The sequence below is a fragment of the Dendropsophus ebraccatus genome, chromosome 11 (genome assembly GCF_027789765.1).
Source record: "Dendropsophus ebraccatus isolate aDenEbr1 chromosome 11, aDenEbr1.pat, whole genome shotgun sequence".
Lineage (NCBI taxonomy): Eukaryota > Metazoa > Chordata > Amphibia > Anura > Hylidae > Dendropsophus > Dendropsophus ebraccatus.
In genome coordinates this window covers 94,195,549-94,223,056 of record NC_091464.1, presented here as the reverse complement: position 1 = coordinate 94,223,056, position 27,508 = coordinate 94,195,549, and the positions used below count along the sequence as shown (strand labels likewise).

Sequence of the window (27,508 nt, the reverse complement as noted above, 5' to 3'; positions counted from 1 at the left end):
TGCTTTACTGAGATGCTCTGCGTAAGTCTGATAGAGATGGATGTGACAGATTTGGGGGTCATTTGGGTGAACAGAAGAAGCAGAAGAGGGATCACAGCTGAGAAATAAAGCTGCCAGTTGCTCTACAACTTATCTACAATACCGGTGACATCATGTGTTATAATCCGGCCACATCCAGAGCTGCGCTCAGAATTCTTCACTTTCTTTGTGTTTTCTCGTTCCATCATTCACTACTATGTATTTAGGGTGTGTGGTTTATCCTACAATACCCAGTGTTCACCACTAGGGGGCAGTGGGGTCATGTGTATAGAGGAGAACTTTTCTCACTGTACTTTGGGTGATGTGTCAGGCAGATGTGTGCGCTGTATACCTGTATAGGTATAGCTCGCCCCTTATATACAGGTCATCGGATTAGTGCAGGGGTGGAGGGGCTCGTATATAGAAGCTGCTGCAGAGGGGAGGTGATTAAGTTATTGTGGAAGACACAACATACAGACAAACCCGGACCGGCAGCCATCATGTGTTATCCTGCCGCACAGCTTACATTTATTTAAGAATATTATCATATAAATATATCTACAACTAAGAGGGAGAAAAATGGGCCGTGAAAGTCACGTACAAAAGTAGCCGCAGCTTATATAGATGTATGTGCACACATAAACACAAACACACACGCACACACACACATATATACACACACATACATACATGCATACATATATACACATACCTTCACACAGACACACACACACACACTGTATACACCCATACATACTGTACACATGCCCACGAACACACACACACACACACACAAACATATATATATATATATATACACACACACACACACAGATATACATACATACACATACCTTCACACAGACATACACACTGTATACACCCATACATACTGTACACATGCCCACGAACACATACTGCGCACACACATACATACATGCACAGTATATGCATGCACACAAACACATGCATATACACACATACACATACTGCACACACACATACATGCACACTATATGCATGCACACAAACACATGCATATACACACAAACACATGCATATACACACATACACATACTGCACACACACATACATGCACACAAACACATGCATATACACACATACACACTGTACACATGCACACAAACACATGCATATACACACATACTGTACACATACCTACACACAGACACACACAGAACCACAAATACATACTGTACAAATAGACACAAACACGTACATACACATATCCATACATACCCATACATAGTGCACCAGCCAGTACATACACACAATCTAGACCACCAGGCAGGGCCGGTTTTAGACTAGATGTGGCCCTGGGCAAAGTTAAAGGTGGGGCCCCAAATGCTGAAATATTTTAGCAACAATTTAAGGTCCCCATACATTTTACTCTTTTGTTGGTGGTACCTGTTGCTCGTGGTGGGTTCGGCCATCAGTGTAAGGTGTATGGGGCTCTCTGGACAGTCCTCTGACAGATGATATCAGTGGACATAGGGGGTCGAGCTTGATGGAAAATCAATGCCCAACCTCTTTGTTCTAAGAGAGATAAGCCGCCATCAGATCTGTATGGCTATGGCTTTCCCCTCTTATAGAAAACACAGGAAAACTCAGATGTGCCAAATTTCTGTGTATGGGGAGGACGGGACCAGATGGGAGAGATAATTGTCAGCTGAAGGATTGTTCAGCCAGCAGTTATTGGAAGCGTACGGCCACTTTTAAGGCCGTATTACACGGCCTGATATTCTGCAGAAGTGAGCGCCAATCTGGTAGAATGGAGCTCGCTTAGAGAGCCTACTACAGCAAAAGCTATGGAGGAGATTTATCAAACTGGTGTAAAGAAGAACTGGCTCAGTTGCCGCTAGCAACCAATCAGATTCCACCTACTTAGAATCTGAGTGATGAAAGGTGGAATCTGATAAGTTGCTAGGGGCAACTGAGCCAGTTTAACTTTACACCATGTTTGATAAATCTCCCCCTATGTGTATATATACAGTATATCATTAGTGATGTGTGTGCAATCCTTGCTGTATATAGTAAACAATAAAGATATATACTACCTGATCACGTTCCCCGGTGTCCTCAGGCCGTGTCTGTGATTTATACTACCTGATCATGTTCCCCAGTGTCCTCACAGAGCGATAGCATCCTGATTCGGACAATTTTCGCTCCATGTATTAGGGCCCTTACTCAGTTCAGAAGGTTACATGCCGGGACTGGCGCTACATGTCAGGACTGCCGCTACATGCCGGGACCGCCGCTACATTTTGGGACTGCTCCTACATGTCGGGACCGCCCCTACATGTCGGGACCGCCGCTACATGTCGGGACTGCCCCTACATGTCAGGACCGCCGCTACATTCTGGGACTGCCGCTACATGTCAGGACTGCCGCTACATGCCAGGACTGCCGCTAAATACCAGGACTGCCGCTAAATGCCAGGACTGCCCCTACATGCCAGGACTGCCCCTACATGCCAGGACTGCCCCTACATTCTGGGATTGCCGCTACATGCCAGGACTGCCGCTACATGCCAGGACTGCCGCTAAATGCCAGGACTGCCGCTAAATGCCAGGACTGCCGCTACATGCCAGGACTGCCCCTACATGTCAGGACTGCCGCTAGTGGTGTAAACACAAGAACTATTTATATGAATTGCTTTAAAAAAAATTATTTAAAAAAATCACATTCTGGGACTGCCGCTACATGCCAGGACTGCCGCTACATGCCAGGACCGCCGCTAAATGCCAGGACTGCCGCTAAATGCCAGGACTGCCGCTACATGCCAGGACTGCCGCTAAATGCCAGGACTGCCGCTAAATGCCAGGACTGCCGCTACATGCCAGGACTGCCGCTAAATGCCAGGACAGCCGCTAAATGCCAGGACTGCCCCTACATGTCAGGACTACCGCTAGTGGTGTAAACACAAGAACTATTTATATGAATTGCTTTAAAAAAAATTATTTAAAAAAATCACTATAATCAGGACCAAATATTACCTCCATACCGTTATTGAAGAAAACACACTATATATAGGCCAATATTACCACCATAAAGTGACCGCCCCATAATGACTCTATATACACTATATACAGACCAATATTACCGCTATAGACTGACCACTGTATAATAAATGACTCTATATACACTGTATACAGACCAATATTATGTGGCTGTCACCCTATGGCTGTACTATTGGTCTGTATATAGTGTATATATAGAGGCATTATGTAGCAGTCAATCTATGGCAGTAATAACTCTATATATACGCTATATACAGACCAATATTACCGCCATAGACTGACCACCACATAATAACTCTATATACACACTATATACAGACCAATATTATTGAAATAGGCTGACCCCTGTATAATGGCTCTATATACACTCTATATACAGACCAAAATTACTGCCATAGACTGACCCCTGTATAATGACTCTATATACACACTATATACAGACCAACATTATGTGGCGATCACTCTATGGTTGTACTATTGGTCTGTATATAGTGTGTATATAGAGTCATTATGTGGTGGTCACTGTATGGCGGTAATATTGGTCTGTATAGTGTCATTATGTGGTAGTCAATCTATGGCAGTAATGACTATATACAGTATATACGCTATATACAGACCAATATTAATGCCAAAGAGTGACCACTGCATAATGACACTATATACAGACCAATATTACCGCCATGCAGTGACCACCACCTAAGGACTGAATAACACCTTATTTTTTTCTCAATAAAATACACCGTATTGCCTTGGTGATGTCATCATACACTATACATAGGAGCTGCAGCAATTACATAGGACTGATGAGGCGGGAGAATGGCTGCAGCTCCTATGTACAGTCTATTCACCTCAACACTTGGAGTCAGCAGTGCTTATACACACACCATTATATATATATATATATATATATATATATATATATATATATATATATATATATATATATATATATATACACACACTCTCACACACCCATGAAAACACATTATACAGATACAAACCATCCAGTCCACACACTATACACAGGACATGTAACACACACTGCATTCATGCATTATACACTTACATTCATACACATTACACACTACATGTACAGAATACTTACTCCCTCTAGCATGCTGGTTGTAGTGGTGAATCCCCCTCATGTACCTTGCAGCAGCAGCAGGCTGTCATCCTCACCCGGCAGCCCTCTCCTCCATCGTCCCGACAGCTCCACACCAGAGCAGGAAGTCACGTGCAGTGAGAGGAGCTGGAGGGAGGGGGAGGGGGAGCAGACACCAGCCCAGCGTCCTGCAGCCTCTGCGTGACCCCTGATGGCAGCAGCCGGGGATCACTGCCAGACGCTGGAGGACGCTGTCTGTGCTCTCCTCTCCACTGGAACTGCGGTAGGGGGCCCCTGGGGGATGGGGGCCCTGGGCATTTGCCCTGCTTGCCCCCCCCTAACGCCGGCCCTGCCACCAGGGATATCACAATATCTTCTTTTGCTACCACAAGGGATGTGTCTATTAACTACCCCTACTACCCTATACCACCAGCAAAGTCACCATTGCCTCCTTTACTACCCCAGACCACCAGGGATGTTATTTTGAACCCATTCATTAACCTAGACCACAAAACATGTTGCTATTAACTATTTTATTAATGTAGACCACCAGGGATATTACCTTTAACTCCTTTTGCTTCCCTCAACCAACATGGATGTTAACATTTACTTCTTATTACTCTAGACCACCAGGATATGTTCATAAACCTAACTGTTACTCTAGGTCACCAGGGATGTTACTATTAACCCTTCTTACTTCCATAGGGCATCAGGAATAAAATCTATTGACCTTATTTACCACCAGGAAATATTAAAGAAGTCCATCCATTTTCAGAAATTGAGCAGCTGGCAGGGGCAGGGGGGAATTTGATAACTATAAACTTCCCTCTCCCCATGCCTGCGGTGAGCGGCAGGACTTGCCTCAGGACCCCTGCCTGGCTGCGGGATCTCCAGAGCTGACAAGTCACGGATGATGGACAGACTCCTCAGCCAGTCAGTGACTGGGGTCGGGACGCTGCTCCAGTCACTGATTGGCTGAGCGGCCAGTCCTTCATTCGGAAAAAAAATGGTGACATGGGTCAATGTGACATAATGCTGGGTGGCACCTAAGCTGCCATTGCCTCCATCCTTACTCACCACACGAGCGAATGGCTGCACGATTTTTGCCACACACTTCTTCTCATTACTATTGAAGTGCAAAATTGCGCAATTTGCAAGGATGTTCTGATATGAGCGGAGTCAGTATGTATATGTAGTGTCCCGGCACAGCTGTGCCACTAAGTCTTATACCATCTGTCTAAGGGTCCATTTACACAGAAAAATTATCTGCCAAAGATTTAAAGCCAAAGCCAGGAAGAGGGAAAATCTTAGGCTTTCCTTTATGACCTGATCTCTGTTTATAGTCTGTTCCTGGCTTTGGCTTCAAATGTCTGGCAGATAATCTTTCTGTGTAAATGGACCCTAAAGGTATCTCTGTCCGGTGTCAGACTCTGGGATGATGGCCGCCTTTCCGCGCTATCACCACTTGGTGTCTCACTCTCCCCTGTCTGTTAAGCACAGCTGAAGGTAAAAGGGTTAACTGTGTGTTCTTGCTGTTCACTGTTTTGACCAGTCGCTGGTGCAGGAACCTCACACACCATCCACCTATTACACTTATTCCTTCTCTTTTCTCTAGCACTTTCCCCACCAATACAAGGTTTGACCCGGTCATCCCCATATAAACTGGTTAGTTTCTGGTGGGAGGTGGATGGAGATAGACACAGCTAGAGAGTCCCTGCTGCAGAGAGTCTTGTCCTTGTCAGGAACCATAGCTACAGATGTGGTGTCCCACCACGGGTGTTGCTAGTTTGAACACCCCTCGCAAAAGCCTTGTACTGTAGGAAACAATGTGGTAATGAAGGTGTATATTTAAATTTTGTCACAAGAGGTGACTGTTTTTTAATATTTGTAACTGTTGCACAGCTGTAGTCATGTAAGGGTTATTGTTTTGTTTGTGATCTGCACACCAATGAGAGTTACCCTTCTCTTTCACCGATCTCTGACCTCCTTTGTTCTCGCACTCTCTTCTACACCACTCACAGGAGCTGGTACATACACCCTGTAGGAAGTTGTCACATGGGGAGAGGTAGTGTAGACCCACTTAGTAAGTTCAGTTCAGTCCAGAGTAGTCTGGTCTGGAGGGTGGTAGTAGACAGACACCTATGGAGAACACAGAGACTTTCTTTAAACCAACCCTTATCTTCAAGATGCAGTGCTAAACACCTAAAGAGAGGACAAGTCAGGGATCACCCCAACCCACACCATGAACATCTTAAACACAGTGCAGGACAGTATCCTAAGGCTGCATTCCCACGTTCCGTGATCCTGATGGATCACGGACGTGGAATGCATGTACCGGAGTCCCCCCGCGCCCGGGCAGTATCTGTAATTAGATGCTGGGAGCGGGGGAGACTGTATTCATAAGCGCCGCACTGTAATGAATCAGCCGCGCGGTGCTGTTACTACAGCGCGGTGCTTATGAATACAGTCTCCTCCGCTCCCAGCATCTAATTACAGATGCTGTCCGGGCACGGGGGGACTCCGGTACATGCATTCCACGTCCGTGATCCGTCGGGATCACGGAACGTGGGAATGCAGCCTTAAAGTAGAGGAATTGATCTGGAAAGAGAACAGCTAGGAGCCTACGTACTCCATTTTGCAACCCAGGTGATACTGGGACACCCTCGGACACTTCGCTTAACTCAGGTAACTAGGACTGCCCCACTTGTGTCACCCTGATAGGACGAGTAAATCGACACTGCAGGACAAAAGTATTTACAAGTATTCTTCTTCTCTCAAGTATTCTCTTCAATTCTTCTTCTTCTTCTTCTAAAATTCCCGCAGAGCACATGCTGTGATTGGCGGTACCGACAGTCCAGGTGAGCCATATCTCCACTCCGGACCACCGTGATAAGTGCACAACGGACCCATCACAACCCGGCAGGTCACTGACCATTGGGGAAAAGTATAGCCAGCCAGAAAAAACTAAAAGCAGGTGTGCCTCCATACCTGTGTGCTGAGTTAGCACTGGCGTCTCGACAACCTACCACCTGGCTTATCTATATTCCACAGACCAACCACCGCAGCAGTAGAGTCACAGAGTACCATCTAGCAAGTGACCGGTCGCAGCTGCCACAGGCAGCCCACCACACAGATTCTTTTTGAGTAAAAAAGATGCAGTGCTAAGCCCAAAGGTGGAGTAACTGTCACCTGGGTCCACCTTGTCTACACCTAGGATCCCTCTTAACAGTCAGGACAATCTACCAAGTCCAGGGATTGAACCTCAGTGGGACAAAGAACCTAAGCCGAAGTATCCCACTGCTACTGCTCAACCTTCTCGGGTAATCCTGAGGGGTTAGCTTTGCCCATTAGTTTAAGCCTGGGACTCGTGCTACTGAACCTGGCAGTCTCTGGGTTGATTTGGCAAAAGGCAGTCTTCTATTGAGTTCTTCTAACCGTGAGTACGAAACACTAAAGTCATGCTCTTCCCGGCAGACTACTGTACTAACTTGGCAAGTTCCCCAAGGCAGCCCCCTTTTCCCCCTTTAAGTCAAATTACACATAAAGCCATGTGCCTGGGGGTGAGTAACGACACTCCTGGCCACCGTGACAAGTGCCCCAGGGAAAACACTAGAGCCCACCTGTTGTATATCACCTAAAGCACCCCTGGTAATGGCATATATACTGGCTCCATGGTGCAGTATCGGTGCCACTTTTATCTTTGCCACCATTGGTTAATACTACTGTGGTGTCACTTACCAGAGTGTGCAGACTCAGCTTTGGCCTAACCCAATGACTGTATATAATAGTCGATGTAATTCTTCACCCTTATTCCCCAGAAGGAGATATTGACTTTACCACAGGGAATCCCAAAGTTGCTACCCCCATACCCATAAGCTACTATAATGAGGGCAAAAGATGCAATCTGTTAGGTTGTGGTTAGGACAGGGCAGCCAGACTTATTCCAAGAGGAGGATCAGCAGAAAGTAAGAGTAGGCAGAAGATCGGGACACGCAGAGATCTTGCAAGATGCGGATCAGGCAGAAGATCGGGACACGCAGAGATCTTGCAAGATGCGGATCAGGCAGAAGATCGGGACAGGCAGAGTTTTATCAAGATGAGAATCAGGCAGAAGGTCAGAGCAGGAATCATGAATAAGTCAAGTTTTTACCAGGGAAACCAGGACATAGTGCTTCTGCATTGTAATGGAATCAAATGGAAGCTACTGCCCAGGCCCTAGATTAGGGGCAGGTCCTGACGCCATCATGGAAGCAGCCAGGGTAGAGCACAGAGAGTGGCAGGGGTTGTGTGTGGTCAGCAGCACACAGAGAGGGAACCACATGGACACATAGCATCCCGAGCAGCCCAGCTGAATAGTAAAACATAGGCGGGGTTTCTGAATCTATGAGCAGTTACAGGCTGTAATTCCTTTGACCACCTCTAGGAGTGCTATTAAATCTTTAAAAACCTGTATGCAGTGAGCTCCCCCTAGAGGCAGATGTCACAGTAAGGATGTATGAAGGATATTGAAGTATTGCATCATTATAAGGATTGTGGATCCAGTGATAGTGATTGTAATTCTATTACAGGTCATTAGCCCAGACCACCACTAATACGGCGCCATCTTGGGCAATAAAATAACAGGAATGGGTTAAGTGTTATGCACTAGAGCCCCATAGTATATTAGATATTCCCTCATAGCTCCCATATATATTGTGTATGAAATCTTCCTGATGTTACATCGATATAGAGAGTCGGCAAAGTCTCTTTGGTGTCTAAGAACATGTGATGTGTCTCCATTGTATGTATATATATATATATATATATATATATATATATATACGCTTCTGATAGGGTGCAGGGGCTCTTCATCTCTGCTGGAGCAGCTGCATTACACTCTCTATAGATCCCTGCAGAGCTTCGCTCCTCATAAAATACCAATGATGATGAATAAAGAATGGAGGACGTGCACGGATCACATAAGGGAGAACAGGTTGCAGGCGTCGCGCTGCACACACCGCATCAAAGCAGCAAACATCTGTCACCAACAGAGACCGAGGCGCAGCACCCCGGGATCCTGCACCAGGACAGCACCAGACATCTGCTGCTCCAACACCATCATTCAGCTCCACTAACTCACACTGACCTGCTTCCTACAGTCTGTAATATAAATTATATGAGACACTCACTATTCTCTCCTACATCAATTGTGGCGGGCCACCGGATGATGTTAGTACTGGCGTTTGTCAGCTCAGCCGAAGGTGTTAGTGTCGTGATGCCAGTGCTAGTCCAGCACACAGGTGTGATGTTGGTATCTGCTTGTTTGTATGGCTGGCTGTGTTCCCCAAATAGTTAGTAGCCTTCCAGGTTGTTGCGGTTCCCTTGGGCTCTTGTCACGGTAGTCCTGAGTGGCAACTGACTATCAGTACCGCCACCCACAAAAAGGGGAAAAATAACCCAAGGTGTGCTTTGCTGTGTGTATAGGTGCTGGTGCGTATAGAAGATGACAAAGTCCCAGTAGTATAAAAATAGAACAGCTTTACTGTCAGGCTTCTTAGTATAACAGGACACGTTTCACAAAATAGATAAATCTTTACACAGACTCTAGTGCTTGACCTTTGTGCTTGCGGAGGTGCTTGATAAGAAGTAAGAGAGGTGGTTGTGGCGGTGCTTGTAGAATAGAGGAGAGGAGTTGGCCAGAGAAGCTCCTACCCAATGTAGCAATGTACTCTGCCGGAACCTGACGATATCTTTGTAGTGAAGTGTTACCTGTACTTGTGTATAGACTTTGATCTGACCACCTTCTGACCCCTGGTATTGTCAAACCTGTCCCAGTAGGGTAGTACAAGCCCCAGTCGTGGTTATCTGGGTGTAGCTAGGTGTCCGGGGTGTCCTAGTTACCTGCACTGCACTATAGTCTCTTGCTGCATCTGTACACTTAGGTGACTAAACTGCATACTTCCTCCCACGCAGAGCTAACTTACTCCTCCTTCAGGGGGTCAGTGTGTAGAGAGCAGGGATAGGCAGAGAAAGGGAAAGCACCTCCTATTGGTCAGTAACAAACACATGGTACAACAGAAACTTAACCCATTACCTTCCTCAGCTGTGCATATAAACACATAAGTATATAGAAAACACTGACACCTAGTGGTGAAACTTTAGAATACTTCACCACAACTTTAACATGAGAGAAACGGCAATGCTGCCCAAGAAAAATCAATGTAAACTCTTATTGCCCCTCAATGCACAATAATAACAACTCAGGAAATAAGCATGGAAGGCACTAGGGATCAACGCTGCTACTGGGCCCCATAACTGAGTGGTCCCACAGGCCAAGCCCCTGATGGTGATGGAGCCATCTCTGGCCCATGAGGGTAAGGGGGCCTGGCACACCATTTCATGAGGGTAAGGGGGCCTGGCACACCATTTCATGAGGGTAAGGGGGCCTGGCACACCATTTCATGAGGGTAAGGGGGCCTGGCACACCATTTCATGAGGGTAAGGGGGCCTGGCACACCATTTCATGAGGGTAAGGGGGCCTGGCACACCATTTCATGAGGGTAAGGGGGCCTGGCACACCATTTCATGAGGGTAAGGGGGCCTGGCACAACGGCTCATGGGGTAAAAGGGCCTGACACACCAGCTCATTAGGGGAGTGCCAGGATCTTGTGTGCAGTGGTGCCCAGAAGTGAGGAGATGCCAGGGGAAAGGAACAGTAAGGAAATAAAAGGGTAAAGGGTCAGAATCTATTTGGGTATCTAGCCGGGGATGTACCTCTATGGCCCCGGTCTTTATCCTGCTTTGTCTCTTGAATACTCAGAGTCCTGTAAAGCAAAGTGGGAGCAATGATTCCTGTCTGGAATGGCTCTGGGTAGAAGACTAACTAAAAGGGGTTATTGAAAAACATGGCCACTTTCTCCCAGAGACAGCACTGCTCTTGTCTCCAGGTCCAGTGCGGTTTGCAACTAACCACTATTCACTTTAATGGAACTAAGGCACAGAACCTGCACCCCAACTGGAGACAAGAGTCATGCTGTGGCCATGTTTTTCTAATGCTGGAGAACCCCTTTAAGGAGGGAGCACTGAGCTGCTTCTGACCTCCTCTCACTATTATACAATGGAGCATTTTCCTAATATTTTTATGAAAGCTCCAGGGCTCCTCCAGTACAGAGGACGGCTCCTCCATATACTCCTTATTGCCTATTGCTGGGACTATAACAGCAGAGTTCAGATCGCCCCCTAGTGGTGGCAACTGGAAGGTACAAGTCTGTGTGTTTTGTGGACAGAGACGCCGGACCCGAAACAAAACCAAGGAGCGAAGTCTAATCCAAATAAATTATCCTTCTAGTTTCTTAGAGTAAAAGTTTGTCAGCCTCGGTGCCCTTTAAGTACTTTGTAAGTAGCTTCAGCTTCCAGTGTCCTTTTATGTTTTCGGTGGTGTTGTGGGAAGTCTCGGTGGTGCTGGCGCCATCCTTACCCACTGAGCCTGTCATATCGGTGACATTTGCAGCACACGGTAATGATGATAGCTGATAATAGGCCGTTCTTACGCGCTGTCATCTGTGATTGAGCTTTCATCTTAGTAAAGGAGACACAGGTAGAGATAATGGCCCCGGAGCTGCAGATGGCGGCGGCTTGTGCTCTATTGTATTATGTAAGAGCTACATCACCATGTAATGTATGTAGGTTCCTGGCTGCGGGTCCACACTGGAGAGGACTGCCAGCGTAGGGTTAATAGTGACATTACATATGGGATAAACATGCGATTTCGCACATATCTGCTCTAATCCAAAACGTTCCCTTTTTTGGGCTGAGTACATGGAAATGTGGGTCGTGAAATCTGCGGCTTTGCTGACAGGAGAGTCAATTGTTAAAGAGGTACTCTGGCGAAAATCTTTTTGTTTCAATCAATAGATTTGTAGATTTCTTTTATATATAAGTTTCCAGTCTACCAGTTCATATCAGCTGCTGTAGGTCCTGCAGGAAGTGGTGTAGTCTCTCCAGTATGACACAGTGCTCTCTGCTGCCACCTCTGTCCATGTCAGGAAGTGTCCATGTCCATGTCCAGAGCAGCAGCAGGAAATACAGCAGGTATCAGAGGAGCAAGGGTGCACCAAAAAAGTACCCTTCCCCCATTACCTCTGTACTGTCAGGTGCGCTACTAATTTTTATTCCACCTATAAAGAGGAATCTCTGTCAGGTGTCACACTCTGTGATGATGGATGTTGTTTCGCACTTGGTGTCTCTGTGGTGTTCCACCATGGGTGTTTCTTACGTCACACCTGTCACAAAGGTTTCTTACTCAAAGCGGTGATGAAGGTAGCATTCTCTGGTTTCGCCACTAGATGTCAGTGTTTTTTATGTATGCTCTTTTCTATTGCACAGCTGGAGTAAGCAAAGGGTTACTGATTCTTATGTATGGTGTACTTTTATTGACCAATGGACATTTTCTTCTTTTCTAGCCAATCCTTTCTCTTTTTTCTCTTTGCACACATTGTTTTCCACCACTCACAGGGTCTTTCACGCACCCCTGTAGGAAAGAGTAACTTGGTGGGAGGAAGTGTAGCGTCAGTCTTACTCAGATTCTCATGGGAGGAGGACACACAGAGCAGATGTCCCTGCTTTAGCCAAGCCAGGGACTGGTTTTGCCAGGACCCCTGTCCGGGACAGTCCAGTTGTGTTAGCGAGTCTGACACTCATGTGTATGAAGACTAGAGACACTCATTTTCCTTTTTCTATCTATATTCACTATGCAGTGCTAAACACTACAAGGAAAACAAGTCGGGTATAAACCCAGCCCATGCTGAGAACCACTCTACAGAGTGCAAGACAGTATCCTACAACACAGAGGAACTAGCCTGGACAGGACAAAGCTGCTGGAGGGTCTACGTATCCTATCGCGCAGTGCAGATAACAGCGGGAAGGTTCAGACACTTAGCTTCACCCAGGTAAGTACGTCTGGGGCTTGAGTCACCCTATTAGGACAGGTAACTCGACACTGTAGGGCAGAAGGTGGTCAGACAATAGTCTAAACATGGACACAAGTAAACTTCTCACTCTCAAGTATCTCTCTCTAAAGTCCTGGCAGAGAACAGTACTACTTTGGGTTGGGACTCCCTTGACAAACTCCTCTCCTCTCCTCTGCTCCACTCTACTCTAAACTCTCAACTATCTAAGCACCACTACAACTACCTGTATTGTATTCAGTACTTACAAGTATCACCACAGTACAGATCCAGTGAAGTACTAAAGTTTATAACAAGGTAAGCTATCTACTGTCAAAGTATTCTGTATTCTCAAGAAACTGTACAGTAAAGCTGTTCTATTTTTTATCACTGGGACTTTTTATCTTTTTATCAGCACTAGCACCTATACACATCCGTGGGTGGTGGTACCGATAGTCCGGGTGGGTCAATTGCCACTCAGGACTACTGTGACAAGGGACCCATTACAGCCCATCAGGTCACCGAAAATTTCATGGGAGTACAGCCAGCCACAACATAAAAGCAGGTACCAACATCACATCTGTGTGCTGGACTAGCACTGGCGTCACAACACTTACATCTTTGGCCGAGCTGTCACAACCATCAGCACTACATCATCGATGGTGCACCACATCTCACTTTCCCTAATCTCAAGCACAGCTAAAAGGATGTAAAGGGGTAAGTTTGCTTGTATTTCTGCATTGTTTTATCCAATCACTGGTTTAGGTGCCTCACACTCTCTCACCCTATTACACGCTTTCACCACTTTCTTTCAGCACTTTCCCCACCAATAGGAGGTTAGTCCCAGTCACCCCTCTTTAAACAAGTTAGTTCTTGGTGGGAGGGTCGCTTTCCTTTAGTCTTCTGTGGTGTAGGAAAGAAACAGAGAGAGAGAGAGAGAGAGAGAGAGAGAGAGAGAGAGAGAGAGAGTTGCTGCTGCAGTTACAGCCAGGCCTGGCCCAGGGTCTTCTGGTCCTTCTCAGTTAGTTGCAGTTTGTAGAGAGAGAGGATAGTTGCTGTGAGATACTTTACACTAAATGCTATGCAGTTCTAGCCCAGAGGTGTGATAACCTATGTAAGAGGTGTGATAACCTATGTACACCTTGCCTACGCCTGGGATATTCTACTCTTCAGGACTATCCAGAAATGTCTGCCTTAACTGAAGTACTCCATTGTAACCTGCTCAACCTACTCGGGGTTAGCTTTGCCCAGTTGTGCAACCCTGGGACACATACCACCAGACCTGACACTCAGTGGACATCTCTGGCATATGGCGGTCTTTATTCTCTTTCTCAGTCTTAACCATGAGTACAAGCTTCTTCTTCTTCTATACAAGTCATACTACAAGTCATCTCGGCAGACTAGGAAGAAGCAGTGTACATATTACGGCATAGAGCGGTGTTGCACCTCTACCAAATAATGTTCTACTGAATTGAAAAACATCATTCAGTGATTCACAGGTGACGTCTTCTGTGATCTGGGGCGTCACTTTACTTTTCCTCTCAATCTGGCCCAGACCACCAGGAAGATTTCTTGCAGCTACAATTCATCTCTTCAGAACCTGACAGACAAACATCTCAGGCTCCGCACATTTCCAGCAACTTCCTTCCCTTTTCCCACCCATAGGCTCCCAAACTGTAGTAATTCTGCTTGGTGCACTAAAGTCACCAGGTATGTGGATTGCCCCCTTTATGTAGGATCCCCTGCTATATCCTCCATATAGTAATAATGCCTCCTGCTATGTCTTCATATAAAAATAATGTACCCCCTGCATTGCCCCACATATACTAATAAAGTCTCCCTGCATTGCCCCACATATACTAATAATGTCCCCTGCATTGCCCCACTTAGGGTAGCTTCACACCTACCGACTCGCAGCGTAAATCTCGCTGCGAGTCTGGCAGGTCCTGGCAGTTCACTGTCACTACATACTCGCAGCGGTCTGATCGACCCCTTAACCCTGCCGGCCCCTTAACCCCTTCGGCTCCCGCCCTGCTGTGTCTGTATATACGTTACCTCTCCTTGCTGCACGGGGTCCCGCTGTCTTGCTCTCCCGCCCGGCCAATCAGTGTGTTGCCCAGCCGCAGCCACTGATTGGCCGGGCGGAGAGCAGTACGCCGGGACCCCGTGCAGGGTGGAGAGGTAATGTATACAGAGCGGGAGCAAAAGGGGTTAAAGGGCTGGCAGAATTACATACACGCAGCGGTCGTTCAGACCGCTGCGAGTATGTAGTGACAGTGAACTGCCAGGACCTGCCAGACTTGCAGCGAGATTTACGCTGCGAGTCGGTAGGTGTGAAGGCACCCTAATAGTAATAATAATGTACCCCCTGCATTGTCCCCCATATAGTAATAATGTCCCCCTGCAATGTCCCCTATATAGTAATAATGTCCCCCTGCAATGTCCCCCATATAGTTATAATGTGCCCCTGCAATGTCCCCCATATAGTTATAATGTGCCCCTGCAATGTCCCCCATATAGTTATAATGTGCCCCTGCAATGTCCCCTATATAGTTATAATGCCCCCTGCATTGTCCCCTATATAGTAATAATGTCCGCCTGCAATGTCCCCTATATAGTAATAATGTCCCCCTGCAATGTCCCCCATGTAGGTTTAATGTCCCCCTGCAATGTCCCCTATATAGTTATAATGCCCCTGCAATGTCCCACATATAGTTATAATGTCCCCCTGCAATGTCCCCTATATAGTTATAATCCCCCTGCATTGTCCCCCATATACTAATAATGTCCCCCTGAAATGTCCCCATATAGTTATAATCAGGGCCGTTTCTAGGTAATTTGGACTACAGGGCGAATCTTGCTAAAAGCGCCCCCCCCCCCCCCCAAAAAAAAAAAAAAGAAAAAAAAAAAGAAGTAATTCCGCGACTTACAGGTGACGTCTTCTTGGATCTGAGGCGTCACTTCTCTTTTCCTTTCCTTCTGGCCCAGACCTCCATGATGATTTCTTCCAGCTACAATTCGTCTCTTCTGAACTTGCCAGTCAAACATCTTAGGCTCTGCACTTTTACAACAACTTCCACTTTTTTGTGTCATGTGCAGTGAAGTCAGTAGGTATGTGGGTTGCCCCCTGTATGTAGGATCCCCTGCTGTGCCCCCATATAGTAATAATCCCCCTGTGCTTCCCCCCATAGTAATAATCCCCCCCTGTGCTCCCCTTATAGTAATAATCCCCCTGTGCTCTATCCCCATAGTAATAATCCCCCCTGTGCTTTCCCCTATAGTTATAATCCCCCTGTGCCCCCCATAGAAATAATCCCCTCTTTGCCCCCCAATAGTAATAATCCCCCAGTGCCCCCCCATAGTAATAATCCCCCCTGTGCTCCCCCTTATAGTAATAATCCCCCCAGTGTTCCCCCTTATAGTACTAATCCCCCTGTGCAGTACAGATAGTAATAGCCCCATACAGGATAGCCTTCCCCCTGTGTAGCCCCCCATGGTATAGACCCACTGTGTAGCCCCCCATAGTAATGCCCTCCCCTTGGGTAGACCCCCAAAGTATAGCCTAGCCCCCCAAAGTATATCCCTCCCCCAAGTAGCCCCCATAGTATAGCCCTCCCCCTGAGTAGCCCCCCATAGTATAGTTCTCCCCCTGAGTAGAGCCCCATAGTATAGCTCTCCCCCCGAGTAGCCCCCCATCCAAATAGCCCCCTATAGTATAGCCATCCCCCCATGTAGCCTCCCCCCCCCGTGTAGCCTTCCATACTATTGGCCCCATTGTAGCCCCCACATTCTAGCAGTTCTGAGAAAAAAAAATACACTCACCTCTCCTGGATCCTGCGGCAGCGTCTCCCTCTGTTTGGCAGCTGATCTTGTAAGTACAGTGAGCTTCCAGCACAGGCAGACTGTCACACACCTGCCCGGAAGCTCACTGCTGTAGCCCCGCAGCGCCCGGACTTCTTTCCTCAGCGGCGGTCATGTGATCACGTCACATGTCCACTGCCAAACAGAAGAGAGAAGTCCGGGCGCTGCGGGGCTACAGCAGTGAGCTTCCGGGCAGGTGTGTGACAGTCTGCCTGTGCCGGAAGCTCACTGTACTAGATCCGGCTGCCTGGAGGGACCGGCCCGGGGGGCGCACGCCGGGCGGGGTGGCGGCGATCTGGGCAGCTAATGGGGCGGGCGGCCAGGCAGCCAGCGCCCCCTAGCTGTCGGCACCTTGTGCGGTCGCCCGGCCTGCCCGCCACTAGAAACGGCCCTGGTTATAATGTCTCCCTGCAATGTCCCCCATATAGTTATATTGTCCCCCTGCAATGTCCCCCATATAGTAATAATGCCCCCCTGCAATGTCCCCCATATAGTTATAATGTCCCCCTGCATTGCTCCAAAACAAACAAACAAAAATTATGCTCACCTAATACTGTCTCTCTCTCTTCTGGCTCCTTCTCTCTTCTTCAACCCGTCATCACTGCCCTTGCCGGAGGATCCCTCAGAGATCAGTTCCAGGTTACATCCGGGGGGGTTGGTTGGTGCTCCTTGCGGTGCAGAGGAGTCAGGGTGGAGCTGACAGCTCACACAGCTTCAGGGTGGGGCGCCAATGATGCCATGAGTGCGCGGGGACCAGGCCCTGCCTGATCCTTACTTCTCTTAATTAACACCTACTTCCTACTTACCACCTTCTGCTTACTACCTCACTACAACAAGCACCTACACTACAACAAGCACCTACCTTCTATGTTGTCCATCATGAGAAAGGACTTTGTTATAAACCAATTTTTGTGACTATCATTTGCACTCATTTCATTTTATTGTATTGCCCCAAAGAGTTTTTAAGTAAAGTTATATCTTGGTTAAATAGTGGACTCCTTTGCACCTGCACCCACACACAGCTAGTGCTACCTTTTACAAAGCCTAGTGCCAGTGTTCCCGAGGGTGGGTATCATCATTCCAGGCCACCATGACAAGTACCTATTCAAAACACCAGCTATGCAAGTGCTAGCAACACTTAGCAACCCCAGGTCACAGCACATCTCCTCCCAGCCGGAATTGGAAGGGTTCATCGATTCATGCTGCTTTTACCAATTGGCTGGCCATATTTCTCCACACAGATCTGGATCCATCTGACCGGCCATGTTTCTCCACAGAGATCTAAATCCATCTGACTGGCCATGTTCCTTCACACAGATCTGGATCCATCTGACCGCCCGTGTTTCTTCACAGAGATCTGGATCTATCTGACCGGCCATTTTCTCCACAGAGATCTAAATCCATCTGACCGGCCATGTTTCTCCACACAGATCTGGATCCATCTAACCGGCCATATTTCTCCCCAGAGATCTGGATCCATCTGACCGGCCATGTTTCTCCACAGAGATCTGGATCTATCTGACCGGCCATTTTCTCCACAGAGATCTGGATCTGCTGTTGAAATTGTTGAAATTTTCTTGAATATTTGTTTCCTGTATAGCTTTTACATGCATTGTCCCTTGAAGAGAATTTGAACAAATTGCTCCCAACTTATGGAAAAGGAAATGACGAGTCAGCAGAATCTTTGTTTACTGTCCATATTTCTGCCATTGTTGTTGCTTAGATGGAGATCGACGTTACTTCAGCCAGGTCTATGTACGTTGTCTAGTCTACAATGACCACATTGTTCTCTTTACTACAAAAAAAAAAATTGGGAAATGCACAACGTCCAGAAATAATGATCCCGTTCACCTTGGTGCAACCTCTGTCAATACTCAAGGAAAGAATCGACACTTATAGGCAAAGCTGATGTCTCCATCGGCCAAACTTGATCTATAACTCAAGACTCCATAGACCACAGCCAGGCATATCCTCCTGCACCCTAGCTAAACATTCAGGAACATAACTACCCGACTTGGCGAGGAGCAGTGAAGAGATAATTGGTGACTATTATAAGCCGCTGCTATTCCCTATTACAGTATTGTCTGTATGTTGTAGCAGCTTGTGGCTGTTATATTAGATATGTATAATTCAGTCATGTGCAGTGTCAGACTGGCCCACCATAAAGTGCAGGATCCTCCGGTGGGCCGCGACGCATGTGCACTGACCACTGACCACTGCTGCATCACAGCACAAGGGGAAGACAGCTCGTTGGGATGTGCTATACTTACCAATCCACACTATTTGTCCCCTGCAGGCTGCCAGCAATGTTCTTCCTTCCTGCAGCCCAGCGCATAGACTGATGTTATCATGCTGGGCTACACAATGGCGTTCCTGGGAACTAATAGTATACAGGGGGGCCGGGGGGTGTCAACAGTATAAAGGAGGCACAGAGGGGGCCTTGTATTATAGAAGGTGGTAATAGTATACAGTGGCCTCAGGGGGAGCAATAGTATACAGGGGGCACTAAGGGGCCTTGCATTACAGAGAGGGGGGGATAGTATATAGGGGGAACTGAGTGGGCCTTGTCTTATGGGGGGCAATAGTATACAGGGGGCACTGAGGGGCCTTGCACAGGGCCGGACTGGGACTAAAAATCAGCCCTGGCATTTCCGAGCACACAGGCCCACTCGCCGTGCGGTGATAAGTTATGAGACGATGTTGTGAGCGCAGCGCGGCTACATGTTGTATCATCACGGCCATTACTGGAATTACAGATAATAACACAGTAAATGGGGTCAGAAGCTTCTGTCTCTGTACTGTGTAGCTGAGCTGCAGTTACAGGTTGTCACCACTACACAGCGTACAGAGACAGACTGCTTCTGCCCTCGGTCACTGTGCTGAGTTTAACACCACCAACACATACTGACTAATACCACCACACACTGACTAATACCACCACACACTGACTAATACCACCGCACACTGGCTAATACCACCGCACACTGGCTAATACCACCGCACACTGGCTAATACCACCGCACACTGGCTAATACCACCGCACATTGACTAATACCATCACATACTGACTAACACCACCGCTGCTACTAAATAACTTCCACTGTACATATATCACTATCACCTCATACAGTCTCTTCTCCCCCTCCCTTATAGATGGCCCCCTCTCTCTTCTCCCCCTCCCTTATAGATGGCCCCCCTCACTTCTCCCCCCTCCTTTATAGATGGCCCCCTCTCTCTTCTCCCCCCCCCCTCCTTTATAGATGTCCCCCTCTCTCTTCTCCCCCCTCCTTTATAGATGTCCCCCTCTCTCTTCTCCCCCCTCCTTTATAGATGTCCCCCTCTCTCTTCTCCCCCCTCCTTTATAGATGTCCCCCCTCTCTCTTCTCCCCCCTCCTTTATAGATATCCCCCCTCTCTCTTCTCCCCCCTCCTTTATAGATGTCCCCCCTCCTTTATAGATGTGCCCCCTCTCTCTTCTCCCCCCTCCTTTATAGATGTGCCCCCTCTCTCTTCTCCCCCCTCCTTTATAGATGTCCCCCCTCTCTCTTCTCCCCCCTCCTTTATAGATGTCCCCCCTCTCTCTTCTCCCCCCTCCTTTATAGATGCCCCCCTCTCTCTTCTCCCCCCTCCTTTATAGATGTGCCCCCTCTCTCTTCTCGTCCCTCCTTTATAGATGTCCCCCCTCTCTCTTCTCCCCCCTCCTTTATAGATGTGCCCCCTCTCTCTTCTCCCCCCTCCTTTATAGATGTCCCCCCTCTCTCTTCTCCCCCCTCCTTTATAGATGGCCCCCTCTCTCTTCTCCCCCCTCCTTTATAGATGTCCCCCCTCTTTTATAGATGTCCCCCCTCTCTCTTCTCCCCCCTCCTTTATAGATCGCCCCCTCTCTCTTCTCCCCCCTCCTTTATAGATGTCCCCCCTCCTTTATAGATGTCCCCCCTCTCTCTTCTCGCCCCTCCTTTATAGATGTGCTCCCTCTCTCTTTTCCCCCCTCCTTTATAGATGTCCCCCTCTCTCTTCTCCCCCCTCCTTTATAGATGTCCCCCCTCTTTCTTCTCCCCCCTCCTTTATAGATGTCCCCCCTCTCTCTTCTCCCCCCTCCTTTATAGATGACCCCCTCTCTTCTCCCCCCTCCTTTATAAATGTCCCCCCTCTCTCTTCTCCCCCCTCCTTTATAAATGTCCCCCCTCTCTCTTCTCGCCCCTCCTTTATAGATGTCCCCCCTCTCTCTTCTCCCCCCTCCTTTATAGATGCCCCCCTCTCTCTTCTCCCCCCTCCTTTATAGATGTCCCCCCTCTCTCTTTTCCCCCCTTCTTTATAAATGTCCCCCTCTCTCTTCTCCCCCCTCCTTTATAGATGTCCCCCCTCTCTCTTCTCCCCCCTCCTTTATAGATGGCCCCCGGTCACTGCAGCCCGCTCCTGTTACCTCCTATTACCGCAGCTCGCTCCTGTGGCCTCCTGTCACCGGAGCCCGCCTCTGCCCGTTCCGGTCACCGCAGCCCGCCTCTGCCCGCTCCGGTCACCGCTGCCCGCTCGGTCCGCCTCCTGTCACCGGATCACAGCCTCTGCCCGCTCCGGTCACTGCAGCCCGCTCGGCCCGCCCCTGACGTGCGCTAATCCAATCAACGTGGAGCAGCATGGGGCCGCTGCGGTGCACGTAACGCGCGTTCCACGGCTGGCCGCAGCGGCCACACGCTGCTCCACGTTGATTGGATTAGCGGAGCACGTCAGGGGCGGGCCGAGCGGGCTGCAGTGACCGGAGCGGGCAGAGGCTGTAATCCGGTGACAGGTGGCGGACAGAGCGGGCTGCAGTGACCGGAGCGGGCAGAAGCGGACCGGAAAGAGAAACGGGCCGCGGCGGTGATTTTTTTTTTTTATGCAGCCCGGGCGGCCCACAGACTGGTAATCTGGCCAGCCCAGCGGGCATTTGCCCGGCTTGCCAGATTACCAGTCCGGGCCTGGCCTTGCATTAGAGAGAGGGGGGGACAGTATATAGGGGGAACTGAGTGGGCCTTGTCTTATGGGGGGCAATAGTATACAGGGGGCACTGAGGGGTCCTTGTACTACGAAGGGGGGCCCAATATTTCATATTGGACTACAGAAGGAGACATGATACCTTATGGGGGCACAGAAGGGCCTAATACTAAAAAGCGGGGCTTAATACTACAGAGAGTAAAGAGAGGGGGCCTTATACTATAGAGGAAGCTCAGAGGGGCCAAACACTATACAAGGGGCACAGTAAAGGCCTAATACCATCCTGGAGCCACATAGGGGCCAAATAACACAGACTGCTACAGATTTGGGGGCTGATATGATCACTGGGGTACTGCTATGGCTTCTGGGAAAGGTAAAGTCTAGTGTGTTTAGTTTACTAGTGTGAAGACTTTTGTGGAGACAGGAGAAGTATTGGGGGACTGCTGTGACCACTGGGGACGTGAACATGTAGGTAATCTGGTGGAGGCTGCTGTGACTGAGGAAGCTGTGAAGTTGCTGTGACTATTGGGGAAATCGAGGACAGTGATGACTGGATAAGGGGGCTGCTTTGACTATTGGGAAAGTGAAAAATCTGCTGTATCTTTTTTCTTTAATGTTCTTTATGGGAGGAGGCATTGTTAAGTTGTAGCATGCATGCCTCCTCCCTCCACCTCTCCTCGCCTATATACTGCAGGGAGGGGGAGGGAGGAGGCATGTATGCATCTCAGCATGATACAGACATATTATATAGAACAAACAGACAGGGTTGGCGTTGGGGGGGGGGGGGGGCAAACAGGGCAATTGCAGCTGTATTGTCCTTTGTTCATTGCAGGAGATTGCAGCAAAAGTAAACATCTCTGCAGCTAATTGCTGCCGGGTGATGATTACTTTACACAGCACTGAGCAGCTACGGCCTGTGCTACCAGTGCTAGTCACTGCCACCTTAAGAAATTTCCCATCAGCCTCCTTCCCCTCAGCTGACAAGGCTTTCTCTGCAGCTTGTCGGGACTCTGCAGCTTCAGCTGGGAGTCTGCTCTCTCTCCCTACGCAATTGCTGATACAGCTAAATAGACTGTTGGCAGGAGCCCACTGCTCCCTCTCCTGCCTCTAGGACTCCTGTTCTGTGTAAAACAGGCTGAGCAATTGGCTCTGCCATCATACAAAGCAGCCAGACCTGACCAGAGGAGGCCAGAGCCCCAGGGAAGGGCAGAAACCTAGACAGGTGAGATTATTATCCCTAGAACTACAACCCCCAACATGCCTTGCTAACAGTTCATGATAAGAGTTGTAGTTTTGCAGCCTGGGGCTCTCAAGGTTGCAGAACTACAACCTGCTTAATGCCCTGCTGGCAGTTCATGATGGGAGTTGTAGTTTTTTAGTCTGTGTCTCTCCATGTTGCAGAAGTACAACCCCCATCATGCCCTGCTGGCAGCCATGATGGGAGTTTTAGTTTGTCAGCTGGAGAGTCAAAGATAGGAAAACAATGCTTAGAGTACAGTCCATTCATTATAGGGGACAGTGGCGTAATACATGAGGGGACAAAGTTACAGTTCATTAGGACACAGTGGCACATTAGGGGGCATCACCTTAGAAAAATTAAAAATAATATATTTTTGGCCTCTGTCTGCGCCTCATCGGATGGGATAGGGGAGCCCCAACTAAAATTTTTCACCAGGGCCTTTAGCTATTCCCCTGGACTCGGTTATACAACCGCTAGTCACAAGTATTGGGCTGTAAAAATCTCTAACATATCCTCCATGTGTGAACTCACCCTAAATCATTCTGAGAGGCCATAAAAGCCTATTTCACATCTGATATTGTATAGTGGTTGACATGGCAAATAGGGCGGCAATGTGCTCCAACCTGAAACAACAACTTCCATCATGGCAACCTGACAACATGTCAGGACACGCTCATGACATCACTACGACAAGCAGTGACATCACGTAAGTGACATAATTGTGATGTCATCCCAGGGCCCTATGAAAGAAGGTGCAGAGCCACAGACTCTCTGTTCTTAGGGACTCACTAGCGATCACACTCTCTGTACTACCTGTGCGTTCTGCCTGCGTAAACAGCCAGTTTTTTCTAGTGTTTCTGATTTTTGTCAGTCCATGGAGAGAGAGGAGAGGATTGACAGGGATCTTGCCATTTTTGGCAACCTCCTGTGCTTTTTAGTTCCAATCCTGGTGGGCTGTCTTTCCACAAGACAACCGCTCACCTTGAATGAACCCTTTATCAACACGCTGAGCTGGGGCAATTCCATCAGCGATCTGCTCAGCTGGGACAACATCACCTGGGGCCTTCAGTGGCTGAACAGTTCCATCAGAGAGCAGCCCAGCTGGAAGATTACCACTAACCTGCAGAGGCCCAATTCCACCATCATCAACCTGCAGTGTAGCAACTCCAGCACTATCAAAATGCAGAGTTCAAATAACACTATTGGAGACCTGCCCAACTGGAATATGACCACCTGTGACCTCATTTCCGTCACCAGCCATCTCCAGAGCGCAGCAACCACCTTCACTGGCTGACTTCTATTAGTGATATGCTCATCTGGATATCCAGCACCAGCCGCCTGCTGAGCTGGACTTTCGCTAGCAGGACCCTGCTAGCCTGGATCACAGCTGCTGTAGAGGGAGTGAGTGTAATCACCACCACCTGTGATTTCATCACCTGAATCTGCAGCACCAGTGACCTGATCATCTGGAGCACCACCCTCACCTGCAACAGCTTCCTACAGATCTGGACGACCACAGCCACCTGGATTACCAACACTACCAGAAGTGAGCTGAAAACGTAGATTTCTACCATCACCACCAGCGATCTGCAAGCAATACTGAGAAGCATCAGTGAGAAGCTGGTGTGGATTGCCACAACCCTCCTACTACTCACTTGGGTGACCAGCCGCTGCAACAGGTTCTCATGGCTAATAACTGCGAGTGAGGTGCTGTCCTGGACTAACACCACCAGCAGGATGCTGATCGGCTTCCTACAGAGCATCAGACTGACCCTGTGATGCCTCACCAGTACCGAGGAGCTGAGGAAATGCATGGCAATCATCTCCATGGAAGTGCTCAGCAGCTTCCCCACCACCACTAGAGATGAGCGAACCGGTTCGCCCGGTATGGGATCCGGTTCGGATTTTCCCCAAAATCCGAGTCCGATCGGATTTTTGGAAATCCTCTCCCATTTAATTTTTTTCCCTTGCTTTCTAAAATGGCAGCCGCCATTCTAGAAAGCATGGAGGTGTTCCGGGTGGGAAAAAAAAAAAAGCGCTTTTTCCATGATGCCCGGAACACATCCAATCAGCAGGGATCTTGCACTAGCCCACCCCCTGTGTGACGTCGGTATTGCTTTAAAAGGGAGTGGTCACATGACCGCACCACGCAGTGTGTAGAGGGAGGGAGAGAGAGAGGACGCAAGATGCTGTTGTGTGCTACAGACTACTGAGAAGATATTGTGAGAATGGAAAGGAAAGATTAGGAAAGCGGAGAGGAGAAACATCTAGTGATTGAGAGAGAAATATAGAGAGGGCGAAAGATAGATAGATTAAGCATTGGACAAAAAAAGGGTGCACAGAACCAAAACGTGCAGTACAGACATACAAGTCCTATACTTCTGATATCACATGTATGTGTGTATATCACATCTGTCTTATCCTGAGAGACAAAAATACCTGGTTCAGGTGTATAGCATTGTATCTTAAAAAAAAAGTGCTATATACCCAATTTCTATACTTGGACCCTTCTGATTGAAAGTGCGTATATCACATCTGTCTTATCCTGAGAGACTAAAATACCTGGTTCAGGTGTATAGCATTATATCTTAAAAAAAGTGCTATATATATATATATATATATATATATATATATATATATATATAAACACACCCAATTTCCATACTTGGACCCTTCTGATTGAAAGTGTGTATATCACATCCGTCTTACCCTGAGAGACTAAAATACCTAGTTCAGGTGTATAGCATTGTATCTTAAAAAAAAGTGCTATATACCCAATTTCTATACTTGGACCCTTCTTATTGAAAGTGTGTATATCACATCCGGCTTATCCTGAGAGACTAAAATACCTGGTTCAGGTGTATAGCATTGTATCTTAAAAAAAGTGATATATATATACATATATATAATATATATATATATATATATATATATATATATATATATACGCTACAGTTCAAAAGTTTTGGGTCACCCGAACAATTTTGTGTTTTCCATGAAAAGTCACACTTCTTCACCACCATACGTTGTAAAATGAATAGAAAATAGAGTCAAGACATTGACAAGGTTAGAAATAATGATTTGTGTGTGAAATAACATTGTTCTTCCATCACACTTTGCTTCCGTCCCAGAATCCTCCTTTTGCAGCAATTCCAGCATTGCACACCTTTGGCATTCTAGCTATTAATCTGTTGGGGTAAGCTGGAGAAATTGCCCCCCACGCTTCTAGAAGCAGCTCCCACAAGTTGGATTGGTTGGATGGGCACTTCTGGCGTACCATACGGTCCAGCTGCTCCCACAACAGCTCAATGGGGTGGTGATCTGGTGACTGCGCTGGCCACTCCATTACCTATGATAGAATACCAGCTGCTGCTTCTGCTGGAAATAGTTCTTGCACAATTTGGAGGTGTTTAGGGTCATTGTCCTGTTGTAGGATGAAATTGGCTCCAACCAAGCGCTGCCCACTGGGTATGGCATGGCGGTGCAGAGTGATCGCCTTCCTTATTCACAATCCCTTTTACCCTGTACAAATCTCCCCCCTTACCAGCACCAACCCCAGACCATCACATGACCTCCACCATGTATAACAGATGGCGTCAGGCATTCTTCCAGCATCTTCTCATTTCTTCTGCGTCTCACAAACGTTCTTCTTTGTCATCCAAACACCTCAAACTTGGATTCATCCGTCCACAACACTTTTTTCCAGTCTTCCCCTGTCCAATGTCTGTGTTCTTTTGCCCATCTTAATCTTTTTCTTTTATTGGCCAGTCTCAGATATGGCTTTTTCTTTGCCACTCTGCCCTGAAGCCCAAAATCTGGCAGCCGCCTCTTCCCTGTAGATGTTGACACTGGTGTTTTGCGGGGACTATTTAATGAAGATGCCAGTTGGGGACCTGTGAGGTGTCTGTTTCTCAAACTAGAGACTCTAATGTGCTTATCTTCTTGCTTAGTTGTGCAACGCGGCCTCCCACTTCTTTTTCTACTCTGGTTAGAGCCTTTTTGTGCTGTCCTCTGAAGGGAGTAGTACACACCGTTGTAGGAAATCTTCAATTTCTTAGCAATTTCTCGCATGGAATAGCCTTCACTTCTAAGAACAAGAATAGACTGTCCAGTTTCAGATGAAAGTTCTCTTTTTCTGGCCATTTTGAGCGTTTAATTGACCCCACAAATGTGATGCTCCAGAAACACAATCTGCTCAAAGGAAGGTCAGTTTTGTAGCTTCTGTAACGAGCTAGACTGTTTTCAGATGTGTGAACATGATTGCACAAGGGTTTTCTAATCATCAATTAGCCTTCTGAGCCAATGAGCAAACACATTGTACCATTAGAACACTGGAGTGATATTTGCTGGAA

General features: G+C 47.7%; 1 long non-coding RNA gene across 1 annotated transcript in view; it reads left to right on the top strand.

Moving 5' to 3' along the window:
• LOC138768201 (uncharacterized) overlaps positions 1–18,479 on the top strand; it is an 860,246-nt gene extending 841,767 nt beyond the window's left edge. The window contains exon 3 of the long non-coding RNA XR_011358944.1: positions 18,413–18,479. This is a non-coding gene — a long non-coding RNA (uncharacterized lncRNA). The remainder of the gene's footprint in view (positions 1–18,412) is intronic.
• Positions 18,480–27,508: the final 9,029 nt, after the last annotated feature.